Below are 10,364 nucleotides of genomic sequence, written 5' to 3'. Positions count from 1 at the left end.
CTCTCAAAAAGAAAAGAAAAAAGAAAAAAAAAAAGAAGGGCATCTACACAACTTCTTGGCTATGTTTCAACAGAATGAATTTGTTGGCAAAGAAACTCAGCATATCCAAGTGCACAATCATTAATATGACTAGTTCTATATAGCCTTAAGAATGAACACCAGGGATATAAGAATAAAGGCCAAAAAGTTTCACTTAGTCAACATGTCAGTATAAACATAGCAAAAGCCACACCAAAAAAAAAAAAAAAAAACCCCACAAACACAAAACAAAACAAAAAAGACAAGGCAACTAGAGATTGCCAACTACTGTCATCTAAATGCTGTGTATAATGGGTTCTAGCTATATAAATATATGTAAAGGGAAAGGAATGAGATTTAAAGAAACAATCTATCCTAGCCCTTTCTGGAATTCTCTGCCCAGCAGAAGATCATGTGAAACAATCTTCTTTATCCCATTCTGGAATTCTGCTCACTACAGAAAGCCCATAGCAATTTACTGTATATTTATGCAATTTGTCCTCAAATTCCCTTCCCAAGACCCATGGTTACTCATGGTACTAGAAGAGTTAAGAAAATATTCCTCCTAGAAAAAAATAAAAACAAAAACAAGGAACAGGGTATATAGAAGAGATATGACGTTTAGGGAAAGTAACCAGTAAAACAGATTTTGGAGTCATGGCACAGCAAAGAAACGTTGAGCCATGATCAGGAAAAGAGGTGAAACTGAGTGGCAAATCAGGAAAAGAAAAAACAAGGTCCACGGATTCCTTTAAATGTAAAGTTGTAGGCACTGTAGGTTAAATGTAGGTTAACTAAATGTGGCAATAGTGAAATGCTATAATGATTAAATAACGTTTCTCCAAACGAAGCCTGTGATTTTACTGCAAACTTTCTACAGACCTGTACACATTCAGAGAACTATTGAATACCACCACACATGTGTGGTCACTATGGTAAGCCAGCCGTCCACTCACATGTGTTCATCAATATACGCCAAGTGGCTGATAAAAATCTTTCCTTATTTGATCACTTATCAACTCACCAAGAGGGTGAGAGGCATCCTTTTCTTTGCAAGAGCACTGAGCCAGAGAAATTGTCTTTGTGTCTTTAGATTTAATAAATGATCATGTCATAGTTAGCAAATGAAAGTAGTGAAATCACTGAAGAAAGAACTGGTTCCTTCCTCTTTTTTGTTATTTACTAGAAGCTACAGACCAATGATCTTGCTTTCCATATTATTAAAGGCAAGCACACCCACCACCAGCAGAGAAAATGGCAAAACACCCTCCATGGTGGAGAGAACTCTTGGCACCTGCCCTGTGCATGATGCTGGCTACCCCACAGAAACACAGTCTGGATACCAGAACTGCCCCAGTTATTTGATCAGCCCATTTCATATCCCCATCAATGCTGTCATGATTACCGCTCAGCAAATCCTTCTCAGCACTCTACTTAAACATGCCACTTCATTCAATTCAAAAGGCCTTTGGACTCTAACTGCCACAAACAGGCTTTCTTCAGCAATAAAACCATGTTATCAGGCAACTATTCCAAATTGTTTTTATGAGGATTTGGTTCTAAAAGTACCTTGAGATAGCCAAGACACATCTTTGCAGTTGGGGACAGGTGGGATGTGAGTGTGTCTGTTTGGGATGGAGACATAGGATGAAGTTGTTTTCATTATGGAGCACTTTCTTTGTGTGAATAAATTAGCGAGTGATGCTAAAACAAAACAAAATCAGGCCTTTTTACAGATAAAGTATGCCCCTCACTTTGCAGAAATAGCCAAGGCTGTATTGGGAACTTCATTTCTTCCCCCAAAGACTCACCTACCTTAGAACCAAGGGGTGTTTATGGTAGCCGGGCATGAGGTAAAAGTTTCAAGAGGCAACATTTTCTCCACCTTTATAACCTACTGGGCAGCCACCACTCATGGCTCAGCCAACATCACCTCTCCCTGCACCTTGGCAACACATTGAAAGCATGTTTGTTTCCATCTGAACAAAGTGGCCAGTGCAGAGCAGAATATCACAGCGTGCCAGTGCTGCCAAAGCCAAGGATGGGATGGACAGAAAGGGGATCTGCTCATTGTGTTCCATGTGGGCAAAGAGAGCCTCTGGAGGCTTCTCTACCTGGAAAGGGCTGATCTACCTGTACCTTAGAGGTAACTGCAAGGGTGAGTAGCACACTGGACAGAAGCCATATGCAGGCCTCCTGCCCTGCAAAGCTCATTAAGAACTCAGCATATTGGCCCAGGGGCCCTTGGTGTCTGTTGCCTCTTACAGGACACCACCTTCCAGACAACAGACACCAAGACCTGTCCCCAGATCCCTGTGCCCTCAAGTCTCAAGATAGGACATTTCCAGGGTCTTCTCTCAAAATCTCACCAGAACACTCTTCTTCCAATCCATTAGTAAACTAGGAATTCGACCAATTTGGGTAAATCTCTTTTCCTAAGTCTACTCCATTTGCAGAATACACACAAAAATAAGTCATTTAAGCTTCTTTGCAAATGCTATTACTAACCTCTCAATTCCTCAAACCTCAAAATAAACTTAACCTGTATAGTGTGGATCCCACTGCACAACATTCACAGGTACTCCAGATATCCCAAATAACCAAGAAATAAGCTAATCATTCTCCATAAGTCTTACTATATTAGAAACCACCAATGCTTCCAAACTAAATCTTAAAGACATCACTTTTATGTCTTGGTTATTATTAGCATGCATTATATGCCTTATAAAGCTCTAGTTCTTTTATGATAACTAATAAGGGGAGACATGAAAAGCAAAATCTTAACTATTTACCATTCTCTACTTGACTTACAATATGAAATGCCACAAGTATTTAGAGATTCATCTGATTAAATTACTTAAGCCACACATTAAGGCAAAACCCAAATAGAAGTATTAATAATTTTCCCCGAAATAAAACAATTCTGATCTATGTGGTTTTCTTTTTTCTCCTGATTTTACTTAATAAAAACAATAAGCTGGGAATGGTGGAATGTACCTGTGGTCCCAGCTATTCAGGAGGCTGAGGCAAGAGCACTGCTTGAGCCCAGGAGTTTGAGGCTGTAATGAGGTATGATCATGCCTATCAATAGCCACCACACTCCAGCCTGGGTAACAGAGTGAGATCCTGTTCTTCCTTCCTCGTATCCTCCCTCCCTTTCTCCTTCCCTTCCTGCATTCATAATAAAATAAATTAAATAAAAACAATAATGGAAAATAAGCCAAAAAAGCATGGTCTCTTTTGTTTTAACAAGAAAATAAGCACAGTAGCAAACAGCCATAAGCCCCCAAATGCTCATAGAAAATAAATACTGGACCAGGTGTGGTGGCTCACACCTGTTATCCCAGTAGTTTGGGATACTGAGGTGGGTGGATCACCTGAGGTCAGAAGCTCAAGACCAGCCTGGCCAACATGGTGAAACCTCATCTCTACCAAAACCACAAAAAATTAATCAGGCATGGTGGTGCGTGCCTATAGTCTCAGCTACTTGGGTGGCTGAGGCAAGAGAATTGTTTGAACCTGGGAAGTGGAGGCTGTAGTGAGGCAAGATCACGTCACTGTACTCCAGCCTGGGTGACAGAGTGAGAGTCCATCTGAAAAAAAAAAAAAAAAAAAAAGAAGAAACGAAATACCCACTCCTGAATCACAGACAAATGATATCAATGATATCAGACAGCCTTCAAGGCACGAGTTTCACCAGACATCCTCCAGTGTCCCCACTAAGGAGCATACTCTCCATCTAAACATATACAGTTTCTGCCCCAGGAGTAGCTTTGGAGGGAGTAGAGAGGGCTGGGAAGGATTGGGTGGGGATGTAAACCTGCTGACATATTAGGCAGGCCCGTTACTGGCTGCCACAGAGTTTCGAGTAGCAGCTGCTGGAACATCTGTGCTAATCAATCTTGGGGCCACAGGGCCACCTGCTCCAGGACAGCTCCAAGGAACCAGCAGCAGAGGGGGGCACAGCACAATGTGGGCTTGGAGCAGCAGTCAGGGCACCTTAGCAATGCCCAAGAGGGGGCTCATGTTGTAAGAAACTTGCTCCTAGCAAGACGAATGCTGTCCCTCAATGTGCAGACTCTTCTCTTCAAAGGTAGGACCACACTACACAGTCTTACAAACCCTTACAGCCTGCTGCAGAAAACCCTCCCCTCTGCTTCTAAGCTGCTCTTGAATGCAAGCTTAGCAGATGTAATTAGATTCATAAGAGGGTTTAGCACTGCCAGCAAAATGGCAGGAAATGAGCTGAATTGACCCTATCCAGGATTTGGCCCCCCAAAAATGACTTGCAACACTTGATCGGTTCAAGAGAAACTCCCCAAAGTGGGGTCAATGACAAGGCAGCAGGCAGACTTTGTTGTAAACAAAACTAATAATGTAAATTTGGGAAAAGATCAAAAGGGTAATTGTAAAGCTTTAGAAAATGATTTATGATGTGATATTTAAAAGAAATTTTCCTCAGGGTGTTTGAAATTATAGGTGCTTTTTAGAGGCTGAACTTTTGGCAATTTGCCTATGAAGTAGGTAAAATAGATTACTGTGTCCCCAGAGTTGTTAATACAGATGCCAGAGAGAGAATAGCAACAGACCACGACAACAGACAACAGCCATCAACCGTAGCACTGAGTGGTAGGACAAGCTCAGCTAAGCTAGAACCTGCCATCCCTTTCTCCGTCCTTCCCCATGCTGCTCCCTCTCCTCCAGTGCAGCTCGAGGGCATCAGGCTGACCTCCCTTTTGCACTGACCCAGCTGGGCTAAGTTATGAGGAAAATGCCAATAGGCCACCAGGTTTCTAGCCTTAACCTTCCCAAGCACATGTGCTTAAGGCAGTAAGTGGTAGAACCACTTTTCTGCCAGGCAAAATAGCCTGTGAGCCTCTGTGAAAATCTCAGAGCCTGGATCCATTCAAGACCTGTCCAGGACTCTTCTGCAGTGGACCTGGGACCTAGGAAAATAGTACAGATGAAAACTGGATACACACACACACGCACACACACTCTCACACACACACATACACACAATAAAAGGGCACATGTCTGCCCTGAACTTTCCGTGCCCTGGGCAAGAGGAAGCACTGGCTCTCATTTGTCTGGGGATATAGCTACCTGCCTGTCTCCTTCTGCATTGCTTTCCCAGCAGCAGATTCTCAAGGACCACAAGGTCTGTGCTGCCCATGCCTGTGAAACAAGATACCACTGCTTTGTGAAAGTGGTCCATCACAACCCTATCCTGGCTGCCTGGTCCCCACACATGCAAAGATAAAATGAGCCTACAAAATAAGACACATAGCAGCTGTCACTACAGGGAGGAGAGTTTATATATGAACCACCATTCAAGTGATGTTTAAAAAACCATGTAGAGAATTTAGGAGGCTGAGGTGGGTGAATCACCGAGGTCAGGATTTCGACACCAGGCTGGCCAACATGGCAAAACCCTGTCTCTACTACAAAAATTAGCTGATTGTGGTGGTGGGAAAAATAAACTACTTGGGAGGCTGAGGCAGAAGAATCGATTGGACCTGGGAGGCAGACGTTACAATGAGCCAAGATCATACCACAACACTCCAGCCTGGGTGACAGAGACTAAAAACTAAAATAAAAAACCATGGAGAGGCCAGGTGCAATAGCTCATGCTGGTAATCCCAACACTTTCAGAGGATTGCTTGAGCCTAAGTTAGAGGCTCCAGTAAGCTATGATTGTTTGTACTGCTCCACTCCAGCCTGAGAAACAAAGCAAGAACTGTCTCAAACAAACAAACAAAAAACCCATAGATATCTGCGCCTTACACTGAGATGTATGTACCTCTATAACTTATCACATTTTTGCAGATGGGGGCAGGCAATTGCAACAAGTCAAACAAGGCTTGGGCAAGCTAGTTTACCATCTGGTCATGCTTTTAATTGGAGCAATATAGAATAGGAGTATGTTGGTGTCTCAATCTGTGAACTACCTGCAGAGTTCTTTTCATGAGCTAGCCACTTATAAAGGTACACACTCCATCTTGGAGCTCTACTTAAAATGCTAGAAAATGCTACCTAATCCATAGAGTCAGAAGGCAGATTAGTGGTTGCCTAGGAATGGAGAAAAAGAAGGGAGATTTAGAGAGATTTAAATTTACATAGAGGAGTATACATGTTATGGGTTTAAGAAGAACAATTTTGAAAGTATCTGCTGGTGCTTTTGCAATAAGGATAACCACATAAAAAGGTAGCTGTAGTCGGCTGGGCATGGTGGTCCACACCTGTAATCCCAGTACTTTGGGAGGCCGTGGCGGGTGGATCATGAGGTCAGGAGATCAAGACCATCCTGGCTAACACGGTAAAACCGCGTCTCTACGAAAAATACAAAAAATTAGCCAGGCATGGTGGTGGGTGCCTGTATTCCCAGCTACTCGGGAGGCTGAGGCAGGAGAATGGCGTGAACCTGAGAGGCGGAGCTTGCAGTGAGCCAAGATCGCACCACTGCACTTCAGCCTGGGCGACAGAGCGAGACTCTGTCTCAAAACAAACAAACAAACAAATAAAACAAAACAAACAGTAGATAGCTGTAGTTTTAGAAGGTCTTACCAAGCACAGATTTGGTCACAGAAGTCTTCTGTGTTGATTGTTGTGTGAGGGCAGACAAAAAACAGCTTGTGGGTTTTTTCCTAACACAATTATTGGAAGTGTGTGTGGAATTCTTGGTTCCAAGATGGCCAAATAGGAACAGTTACACTCTACAGCTCCCAGCATGAGTAACACAGAAGACAGGTGATTTCTGCATTTCTGACTGAACTTCGAAGAGAGTAGTGGTTCTCCCAGCATGGAGTTTGAGATCTGAGTACAGACAGACTGCCTCATCAAGTGGGTCCCTGACCCCCGAGTAGTCTAACTGGGAGGCACCACCCAGTAGGGGTAGACTGACATCTCGCATGGCCAGGTACCCCTCTGAGACGAAGCTTCCAGAGGAACAATCAGGCAGGAACATTTGCTGTTCAGCAATATTTGCTGTTCTACAGCCTCCGCTGCTGATACCCAGGCAAACAGGGTCTGGAGTGGACCTCCGGCAAACAGGGTCTGGAGTGGGCCTCCAGCAAACTCCAACAGACCTGCAGTTGAGGGTCCCGACTGTTAGAAGGAAAACTAACAAACAGAAACGACATCCACACCAAAACCCCATCTGCACATCACCATCATCAAAGACCAAAGGTAGATAAAACCACAAACATGGGGAAAAAATAGAGCAGAAAAGCTGAAAATTCTAAAAATCAGAGCACCTCTCCCCCTCCAAAGGTACGCAGCTCCTTGCTAGCAATGGAACGCAGCTCCTTGCCAGCAATGAACAAAGCTGGATGGAGAATGACTTTGGCAAGTTGAGAGAAGAAGGCTTCAGATGATTAAACTACTCTGAGCTAAAGGAGGAACTTTGAACACAACGCAAAGAAGCTAAAAACCTTGAAAAAGATTAGGCGAATGGCCAACTAGAATAACCAGTGTACAGAAGTTCTTAAAGGACCTGATGCAGCTGAAAACCATGGCATGAGAACTACGTGATGAACGCACAAGCTTCAGTAGCCAATTTGATCAACTGGAAGAAAGGGTATCAGTGATTGAAGATCAAATGAATGAAATGAAGCAAAAGAGAAGTTTGGAGAAAAAAGACTAAAAAGAAATGAACAAAACCTCCAAGAAATATGGGACTATGTGAAACGACCAAATCTATGTCTGATTGGTGTACGTGAAAGTGATGGGGAGAATGGAACCAAGTTGGAAAACACTCTGCAGGATATTATCCAGGAGAACTTCCCCAATCTAGCAAGGCAGGCCCACATTCAGATTCAGGAAATACAGAGAATGCCACAAAGATACTCCTCAAGAAGAGCAACTCTAAGACACACAACTGTCAGGTTTACCAAAGTTGAAATGAAGGAAGAAATGTTAAAGGCAGCCAGAGAAAAAGGTAGGGTTACCCACAAAGGGAAGCCCTTCAGACTAACAGCTGATCTCTCAGCAGAAACTCTACAAGCTAGAAGAGAGTGGGGGCCAATATTTGGCATTCTTAAAGAAAAGAATTTTCAACCCAGAATTTAATATCCAGCCAAACTAAGCTTCATAAATGAAGGAGAAATAAAATACTTTACAGACAAGCAAATGCTGAGAGATTTTGTCACCACCATGCCTGACCTACAACAGCTCCTGAAGGAAGCACTAAACATGGAAAGAAACAACTGGTAACAGCCACTGCAAAAACATGACAAATTGCAAAGACCATTGATGCTATGAAGAAGCTGCATCAACTAATGAGCAAAATAATGAGCTAACATCATAATGACAGGATCAAATTCACACATAACAATATTAACCTTAAATGTAAATGGCCATCAGTGTGCTGTGTTCACGAAACCCATCTCACATGCAGAGACACACATAGTCTCAAAATAAAAGATGGAGGAAGATCTACCAAGCAAATGGAAAACAAAAAAAGGAAGGGGTTGTAATCCTTGCCTTTCATAAAACAGACTTTAAACCAACAGGGATCAAAAGAGACAAAGAAGGCCACTACATAATGGTAAAGGGACCAATTCAACAAGAAGAACGAATTATCTGAAATATATATGCAACTAATACAGGAGCACCAAGATTCATAAAGCAGGTCCTTAGAGATCTACAAAGAGACTAAGACTCCCACACAATAATAATGGGAGACTTTAACACCCCACTGTCAACATTAGACAGATCCATGAGACAGAAAGTCAACAAGAATATCCAGGAATTGAACTCAGCTCTGCACCAAGCAGACCTAATAGACATCTACAGAACGCTCCACCCCAAATCAACAGAATATACATTCTTCTCAGCACTACATCACATTTATTCCAAAATTGACCACATAGTTGGAAGTAAAGCACTCCTCAGCAAATGTAAAAGAACAGAAATTATAACAAACTGTCTCTCAGACCACAGTGCAATCAAACTAGAACTCAGGATTAAGAAACTCACTCAAAACCACTCAACTACATGGAAACTGAACAACCTGCTCCTGAATGACTACTGGGTACATAACAAAATGAAGGCAGAGGATGTTCTTTGAAACCAATGAGAACAAAGACACAATGTACCAGAATCTCTGGGACACATTTAAAGCAGTGTGTAGAGGGGAAATTTATAGCACTAAATGCCCACAAGAGAAAGCAGGAAAGATCTAAAATCCACATGCTAACATCACAATTAAAAGAACTAGAGAAGCAAGAGCAAACACATTCAAAAACTAGCAGAAGGCCAGAAATAACTAAGGTCAGAGAAGAATTGAAAGAGATAGAGACACAAAAAACCCTTCAAAAAATCAATGAATCCAGGAGCTTGTTTTTTGAAAAGATCAACAAAATTGATAGACCACTATCAAGACTCACAAAGAAGAAAAGAGGGAAGAATCAAACAGATGCAATAAAAAATGATAAAAGTGATATCACCACTGATCCCACAGAAGTGAAAACTGCCATCAGAGAATACTATAAACACCTCTATGCAAATAAACTAGAAAATCTAGAAGAAATGGATAAATTCCTGGACACATACACCCTCCCAAGACTAAACCAGGAAGAAGTTGAATCTCTGAATACACCAATAACAGTCTTTGAAATTGAGGCAATAATTAATAGCCTACCAACTAAAAGAAGTCCAGGACAAGACTGGTTCACAGCCAAATTCTACCAGAGGTGCAAAGAGGAGGTGGTACCATTCCTTCTGAAATTATTCCAATGAATAGAAAAAGAGGGAATCTTCCCTAACTCATTTTATGAGGCCAGCATCATCCTGATACCAAAGCCTGGCAGAGACACAAAAAAGAGAATTTTAGACGAATATCCCTGATAAACATTGATGCAAAAATCCTCAATAAAATATTGGCAAAGCAAATCCAGCAGCACATCAAAAAGCTTATCCACCATGATCAAGTGGGCTTCATCCCTGGGATGCAAGCTGGTTTAACATATGCAAATCAATAAATGTAATCCAGCATATAAATAGAACCAAAGACAAAAACCACATGATCATCTCGATAGATGCAGAAAAGGCCTTCAACAAAATTCAACAGCCCTTCATGCTAAAAAACTCTCAAAAATTAGGTATTGATGGGATGTATCTCAAAATAATAAGAGCTATTTATGACAAAGCCACAGCCAATATCATACTGAGTGGGCAAAAACTGTAAGCATTCCCTTTGAAAACTGGCACAAGACAGGGATGCCCTCTCTTACCACTCCTATTCAACATAGTGTTGGAAGTTCTGGCCAGGGCAATCAGGCAGGAGAAAGAAATAAAGGGTATTCAATTAGGAAAAGAGGAAGTCAAATTGTCCCTGTTTGCAG

Source organism: Pan paniscus, chromosome Y (genome assembly GCF_029289425.2).
Source record: "Pan paniscus chromosome Y, NHGRI_mPanPan1-v2.0_pri, whole genome shotgun sequence".
Lineage (NCBI taxonomy): Eukaryota > Metazoa > Chordata > Mammalia > Primates > Hominidae > Pan > Pan paniscus.
Note: the sequence above shows the minus strand (reverse complement) of the source record.